We start from the raw sequence: 8,568 nt of genomic DNA on the forward strand, positions 1-8,568 counted from the left end.
GCAAAGACCATGGCCTGTATCAGAAACACCTTAGTTTCCAGAGAGACATCATTAACCTTGTCTAAAATTATGAAAAGAAACATTCCCATTACCCTCAAAAAGTTAAGAATCAGCTATTACCCTCCTGATATTTTTTTATAGTATTTCATTTTCCTGCTATATAAATGATGTTTTTAATGTCAACTTACAGTTTTTGTTGAAATATAGATATAGATGATATAGATAGAGATATACACATATACATGCACACTGGTTTTCATGAATTGATTTTGTATTCTATAACTTTATTAAATCCTCCTTTTAGCTCTAGTAGATTTTCTGTAGAGCTCCAGGATTTTCTACATAATCATGTTATCTGTGACTAAACAAGGTTTTACTTCTTCCTTTCCAATAAGATGCTGTTCATTGATTTTGCTTGCTCACTACACTACTAGAAGCTGTAAACGTGACATAGAATTGGTTTGAGGAAAAATCCTTGTCTTTTTGGTTTTTGTTTGGCTTATGGAAAATACTTAGTCTTTTGCCATCAGAATGACAAGAGTAGATTTTTTTTGTCTCATTCATTCACTCACTATTTCATTCACTCACCTCTTACCTTTGCATCAGAACATAGGTGACCTGCTATTGAGTTCCTGCAGCTGTAAATCAGACAGGAAGAGATAGCCTATCATTCGCCTATGGAACCTCCAAGGGAGTCACAATTCCAAAGAAGCGTGGCCTTGGGATTGGTGGTCCAACTCCCTACACACTATGCTACCAAAGTGTCCCTCTATCAGATGGAGGAAGTTAATTTGTATGCATACTTCACTAAAAACATTTGTCAGCAATGTGTGTCATCATGCTACAAATGCATCTAGACAGGATTACATAGCTCTTTTACCTTGCTTTGTTAATATGGTACAAAAATTGAATTTTAGACATTAAAACAAACGTGCATTGCTAGGCCATAGAAAGCTGTACTGCTAACCCAAACATTGCCCTTCTCTGGCTGCTCTAATCCATCAGAGTCTCCACAGGAAAAAAGATGGGGCATGCCTCCGTAGTGATTTACAGCCCTGGAAAATCCAGTAGAGGGTCAGCTGTGAGTTGGTTCCCACTCAATAGCTATCAGTTTTTGAGGTTTTGAGTTACACCTTTTTAATTTTGTTAAAATGTTTTGTGTGTGTGTGTGTGTGTGTATACACATGAAGAACTCTCGCTTGTAGTTTTCTTTCAATAGCTTTGTAAGCTTTGATATCAGAATAATACAGAATTCATAGTATGAGTTAAATATTCATTCACTTCCATATTCTGTAAGAGTATGTACAGAATTGGTATTCTTTCTTCCTTAAATATCTCCTATAATTTACCAAGGTAGCCATAATGGACAAGAGTTGCCTTTACAGGAAGGTTTTTAGCAACCAATATGGATACAAAGATATGCAAATAATCCAGTTTTTTTTTCTTGCTTGAGTTTTGGTAGTTTCCATTGTCAAAGAAATTTACTGATTTTATCTGAACTGTTAAACACATTGACATAAAACTGTCAAATTGCTTTGTTTTTCTTTCAATAACTGTAAAACATGTGTTTTAAAACATACAGCTCTATGCATGACAGAATGAAAGGTTGCCTCGTCCTATGCCATCTTCACAGTGGTTGGTATTTGTAAGCTCTTTGCTACAGTCACTGTGTCAGCCCATTTTCATTTTCTTTTTCACTGACTCTCTAATGTACCAAGCTGGATGTCCTTCCCCAGGGACAGGCTCCTCCTGAATTACATCCGAAATATATCCTGTCCTTAAAGCATTTTGAGTTATTATAACCCCCCTGATGAACTGATCATCTTGTAACTGTTAAATAATCTTCCTTAACTCTGGTGAGATTGTTGTTGTTGTTATGTGCCATCAAGTTGTTTGCAACTCATAGCAATCCTATGCACAAGAGCTCTAAAAGCTGTTCTATCCTGTGCCAACATAGCCATCTCAAATGCACTTATTCCCACCATTCCAGCCACAGAATCAACCCATCTCATTGAAGGTCTTCCTCTCCTTCGCCGCCCCTCCACTCTGCCAAACATGATGTCCCTTTCCAAGGACCAGTCCCTCCTTGCAACATGCCCGAAGTATGTCAGACGAAGCTTCAGAATCCTTGACTCCAAGGAACATTCTGGCTTCAACTTCTCCAGGACAAACCTGTTTGTTCTCCTAGCAGTCCATGGTATATTCAACACTCTTCTCCAGCACCACAGCTCAAAGGCATCAATTCTCTTTAGATCAACCCTATTCACTGTCCAACTCTCTGGTGCATAGCACATAATTGTGAAGACTATAGCCTGGATCAGGTGCACCTTAGTCTCCAGCCTGACGTCGTTGTTCTTCAGTACTCTTGAGAGGTCCCTCACAGACGGCTTTCCCAGTGCAATTCATCTCTTGATTTCCTGGCTGCTGTTACCAAGAGTACTGACTGTAGAACCAAGTAAACTAAAACTGTTAACTATCTCAATCTCTTCACCATCCATACTGATGCTGCCAATTGACCCTGTGGTGACAATCTTTGTTTTCTCGATGTTGAGATTCAATCCATACAGGAGGCTGCAGTCCTTGACCTTCTACAGCAAACGCTTCAGCATACCGTAGAGTGGGAGCCAAGCCATAGCTGACCCTCTGATGGGTTTTTCAGAGGCACTAATCACACAGATGGGGATTGCTCATCCTTCTCCCTCTAGCTACGCACATACAAAGACCTGTTAATACAACTATTACTCACATATATGCTCCAAGCACTGGGACAAAAGAAGAAGAAATTGATAGCTTCTACTAACGTGTGCAGTATGAAATGGATCAAACATGCAGTCAAGACAACAATTTTAATTGAAGATTGGAATGTAAAAGTTGCAAACAAAGAGGAAAAAATGGCTTTGGTGACAGAAATGAAGCTAAAGACTGAATTATATAACTGTATATAATAAGTATTTGTTTATCTCAAATATCTTTTTGAGAAAACATGAATAGTGAGTGAGCATGTGATCTTCACCTGATGGACTAAACAGAAATCATATTGACTGCATCTGTGGAATCAATAGAAAAGCTATCAAAAAAAAAGACCAGGGGCTGAGTCCATCTATTACCTATATGGAGGTTCAAATTGAAGCTGAAGAAATTGAAAACAAGTACAAGAACCAAAATATGACCCAAGAATATTCCAATGGAATTTAAAAACCCTCTCAAGAATATTCTTAAAACATTGAACACTAGTGACCAAATACCAGGCAAGCTGTGTGGTGGCATCAAGAATATCATGCACAGAGAATGCAAAAGGTCATTACAAAGAAAGAAAAGACCAAAATGGATTTCAGAAGAGTCTCTGAAACTTGTACAGTAATGTAGAGAGGTCAAAATAGAGGGAAGAAATGCTGAAAAGAAGAACAGGACATTTCAATGGCAGATCTAGAAGACAAAAAAAAAATGTACAAAGGGCTCAAGTCAGAAAACCAAAAGGACAGAACACAGTATTTCTCCACCTGAAAGAACTGAAATGCAAATTCAAGCCTCAAGTTGCAATACTGAAGGATTCTTTGAGAAAAATCTTGAATAATTCAGTTGTTGTTGTTGTTGTTGTGTGCCGTCGAGTCATTTGCGACTCATAGCGACCCTATGTACAACAGCCCTAAACTCCGCTCTGTCCTGTGCCAATCGCACTGTCTCTGACACTCCCATCCCAATTACCCCAGTCACTGAATCAATCCACCTCATAGAGGACCTTCCCCTCCTGCGCTGTCCCTCCACCCTCCCAAGCATGATGTCCCTCTCCAAGGACCGGTCCCTCCTCACAACATGTCCAAAGTATGTTAGACGGAGCCTCAGAATCCTTGCCTCCGGAGCAGCCCGGTTTAACCCTTTCCAGGATGAATCTGTTTGTTAACTTAGCAGTCTATGGTACCCTCAATACTCTTCTCCAACACCACAGCTCAGAGGCATTAATTCTCCTTCTCTCCTCCTTAGTCATTGTCCAACTCTCTGATACATAACAAGTGATTGCAAAGACCATGGCCTATATCAGATGCACCTCAGCCTCCCTAGAAAATTAGGGCTAAGGCACAAACAGATCTGTACACCAATTTTCATAACAGCATTATTCACCATCGCATGAACATGGAAACAGCTCAAAGGTCTAACCACAATCAAATGGCTTGAGAAATTCTGGTACATTAACATGATGAAATACAGCACGCAGGAGCAATGATATTGAAAATCACTACCTAACTTGGGAGGGACTGGAGAGCATTATGCTAAGTGAACTAACTCAGTCCCATAAGGACATATACTGCCTAAGCCCATTATTGTAGAAATAGACAACTAGTAAAACATGTATGAGGACCCAAGTGGGGGAGGGAAGAAGCAGAAGGATGAAGATGGAGAGAGGGCTAATCATGGGGTTGCACAATTTAATGGGTAGAGGTAGGGGTGGTTAAAGGAAATGGGAAAGATCTAGTGTGAAAAACAATATATATGAACTTTGTAAGTAAACCAATATAAAACAAAAATTTATTTTATAATAAAGAGAGAAAGAAAGGTATGGTTCAGGGTTGTATCCTTTCTCTGTAACTATACAATCTGTATGGTGAACAAATCCTTTAAAAAGCTGGTGTTTATGAAGAAGAAAGTGACATCAGGAGCAGAGGAAGATTGCCAGATAGCACTATCTTGCTTGCAGAAAATGAAGATTTGAAGCACTTACTGCAGAAAATCAGAGACTACAGCCTTTAATGTGAATTACATTCCAACGTTAAAAAACCAGAAAGAGACAGATGGAGAAAAGATTGATATATTTAAGGACATAATTTTTCCTGGATTTACAGTCAACCTTGATAGCATCAGTCAAGAATTAGTACATAAGTGCAAAAGGCAAAAGACTATCAGGGACATCTTCAATGTGCTTAAGAGCAAAGAGGTCAGTTTAAAGACTAAGATGTGCCTGATCCAAGCATGTTGGGTTTTTGTGAGGGGGGTTTCTTTTTTCCCCATTGCTTCCAAGATTGACACACAAAAAGAACTGATGCCTTTGAATTGTGATATTGGAGAAGAGTGCTGAATATCCCCATATGCTGCCAAAAGAACAAACAGGTTTGTTCTGAAAGAAGTACAACTAGAAAAGGCCGTAGAGAGGAGGGTGGTGAAATTTCTCTTTATATGCTTTGAATATGTTTTCAGAAGGTGTCAGTTCTTAGAAAAAGACATCATACTGGGGAAGGTGGAGGGAGTAAGAAAAGGAGGGAAAACATTCAACCAGATGGATTGGCACAGCAAATGGCCTGGACTCCACAGAAGGTGGTAAGGATGGCCCAGCACAGGGCACGGCTCAGATCTGTTGTCACAGGGTTGCTATGAGTTATAGTGGGATAGAGATACTTGTGCAATATATGCTTTCTCTTTGATTTACTACTAACCTAATTGTTTTATTCATTTCATGTATTTAAAGTACATTCCTTATAGACAGGACTTAGCTGGGCTTTTCCCTTCTAGTCTTTTTTATTTGCCATACATTTTCTTATACCTATATTAAAATTTGGACAAATACGAATCACAAGTGTTTTTCTTTTTAATAGGCATTTTGCTCTAAATAACTATTGCTGTTGTTGTGTACTTTCAAGTTGGAACTGATCCATACCTGCTCCTCCAGCTGGTTTTCAGAAGGCAGTTAATTGCATGACAGGAGACGTCTCCCACAGAGCAGCTGGTAGGATTCGAACTGCGTGCCTTCAGCATTGCAGCGCAGCTTCTTGCCACTAGACCATGAGAGCTCCCTAAATAATCTTTAACGATCTTTATAATTAGAAGCAATTTTATATTTACGTTTAGGAGTTTCATTCCCAGAGGCATCATTCTCTTTGCAGATCCTAATTCCATCTGGTATGATTTTCCCACATGGCCTTTGGTAACTTCTTGCAGTACAGTTCTATGGCAATGAGTTATTACACCTCTTGCATATCCTTTAGTGTCTGCTTTTATTTTGCCTTTGTTTTCTAAAGATATTTATAGTATGTAATTCTGGATTTATTTCTCACAGTTTGAATGGTTGCCTTTTGTCATTATGCATGTTTTCATATCTAGTAATCTTTTTTCAAATGCCAGATATTATTTTATTTGGTTGGATACTTCTGTACGCTCATAAATACTCCTGAGCTTTGTCCAGGTGTACAATTATGTTATCTGGAGCTTTGTTATTCAGTATTATAGACATCTTGTTTAAATCTACTGGTGCCTCACTATAGTGGTTGTTGTTGCTAGGTCCTGTTGAGTCATAGATGACTCATAGCAACCCTAAGAATGAAAGACCTGAGCACTGTTCATAGAGATTCCGGAGGCAAGGCAGTTCAGAAATGGATGCCACTCCTGCTTCCACGCTTGTTTTAATCCGGAAGCTCCACCAAACACTGTCCACCATGGGTAACCATTATCACATTTGGCACATCAGTGTCACAGTGTTTAGCATCACAGCAACCACGAGTTGTCTCACTCTAGTAGCAAAAAGAAACTGCTGGAAAAGTCTGTAGAGAGTTGCACTGCTAACCCAAAGGCCAGGGCTCTTGGTTGACTACAATTTGCTTCATGAAAGAAAGATAAGCAATTTCCTCTAATTTACAGCCTTGGAAACCCAATCAGATGTGAGTTTGTTCTGAATCAACAACAAAAAGAAGAAAGAGGGAGAAAGATTGAAACAAATCTTCGCAGAATACTATAAAAAAGCACCACAGCTATTATGAGGAGGGACCAGTCCCTGAGGAAAGACACAATGCTTGGTAAAGTGTAGGGTCAGTGTAGTGGAGACCTTCCTTAAACTACAGAACCACTTTTATATGAAGTTCTCTTTCCATTATTTTGGACATTTCGGCCTCTCTATTCTCCCATCTCCTTCTTTTCAACACAGGGAGGGCACTATGCTCACTCGGGTTCCCCCTTTTGTGAGCTACAGTCTGGCAAATTCCTTTAGACAGTAATCTGGGGTAATTGTAAGACTCATCTCATTTACTTCCCATGTCCCATCTAGTTTACTTGCTCAAGGTCTCAAAAACAAACACATAAATTTTGTTTGTTTTTTTTCTTTATTGCTTCATGTAGGAGCATAAATCTAAGCCATTTATCTTCAACTTGGCTGGAAGTCCTGTGTAATTTTTTAAATGTGTGTATAAATTTTTTTTAAAAAGACAATGTCTTTCAATATTGAATTACTTAAATAATGTTGTCTATAATTTATTATGAGCTACTCAATACACAATTAAAAGCAACTTGAGTGGATAGGTATGTGTATGCACTTTAAAATAAGAAGAAATATTAGAGAATCTCTAACCTAAGGTGCATACCTATTGTTCTTTGTTGGCATTGATAATAATAAAGAAAATCCACCTCTAACACAAGAGCATAATACAAAAATTGGTCAGTTAAGTGCAACAGAGGAGAATTTGGTAGTGCTTTTACTTTGATCAGTCATTTTTCATAATGCTCTAGTTTCTTGATGTAATTTTGATGAAATTAAACCTGGACAGCCCAAAATTGCATAATTAAATATATTCAGCTTCAATTAAAAATCTAATTCACTCAAAGCTGCTAATATGACTCTTGGTAGCTATAACACTAGAACATAAATAACCTATTAGTTAATATGTGCAAGATAATTGTAGAAAAAGAGAGGAAGAGAGATTGGTGGTGAAATATTTCTGGTAGAAGATGTCTGATCAAGAAGTCATGTTGTAAATAACCTACATATAGCACTTTTATGGATTTCATTATACATCATTCCTTCACAAAAGCAAGTACAGATTTATATAATTTCAGATAATGAAAATAATGCAGTGTTAGAAAGTGGTAAAATGAAAACGTTCTCTAATTTCATTCTGGCTAATCCTATTCAGACCGTATCCTACAAAAATAATTTGGAATTTCAGAGTGAAAATATGTGAAGGGCTTGGCATGAAAACCAATAAATCAAAAAAGTCATTAGAATTATGACAGATTAATTCTACATAGAAAACTAATAGCTTAAAAATTAATCTTCAGACTAACAAATAACCAGACCCTTCTTTAAAATAATGGAGAAATATGAACTCAGTAAGGAATAGAGGGGCAAAACAAAAGTAACCTTGAGCTAAAAAAAAACAATAAAAACTGAAACTGAATTTTGAACGAACTATAAGTTAAAAAAAGGAGAAAGATACCCTAAAGGACCATTCAAAGGTTTTAAATTTGGGTTCACCAAAGCATGTCCTAATGTTTTAACAGCTGGAGTGGTTAACCATTCTTCTGTCTTAGCAGTTTTAATAGCTTTTGACAAGAGGACAAGGTTAGACACCAGAGAGTGCAGCCTCGCAGGCACCACCTGAAGTCAGAGTAGCTATGATGGGGTGGAATACTGTTCTGGAGAAAAAGGAAAAAAGTGTAATGAGCTGTTCTATATATTCAAATGAAAGTGCATTTGAACTTTACTTAAACTTGATCAGCAGATTCCACAAAAGCTCCGAGTTATTATGCTAGATGAGTGTTAGGATAGAAAAAGGAAAGCAGATCATCATCAATGAACACTGTTTAGCAAAG

This window comes from Elephantulus edwardii, unplaced genomic scaffold (assembly GCF_000299155.1).
Source record: "Elephantulus edwardii isolate Elephantulus edwardi_28Jun2011 unplaced genomic scaffold, EleEdw1.0 scaffold00037, whole genome shotgun sequence".
Taxonomy (NCBI): domain Eukaryota; kingdom Metazoa; phylum Chordata; class Mammalia; order Macroscelidea; family Macroscelididae; genus Elephantulus; species Elephantulus edwardii.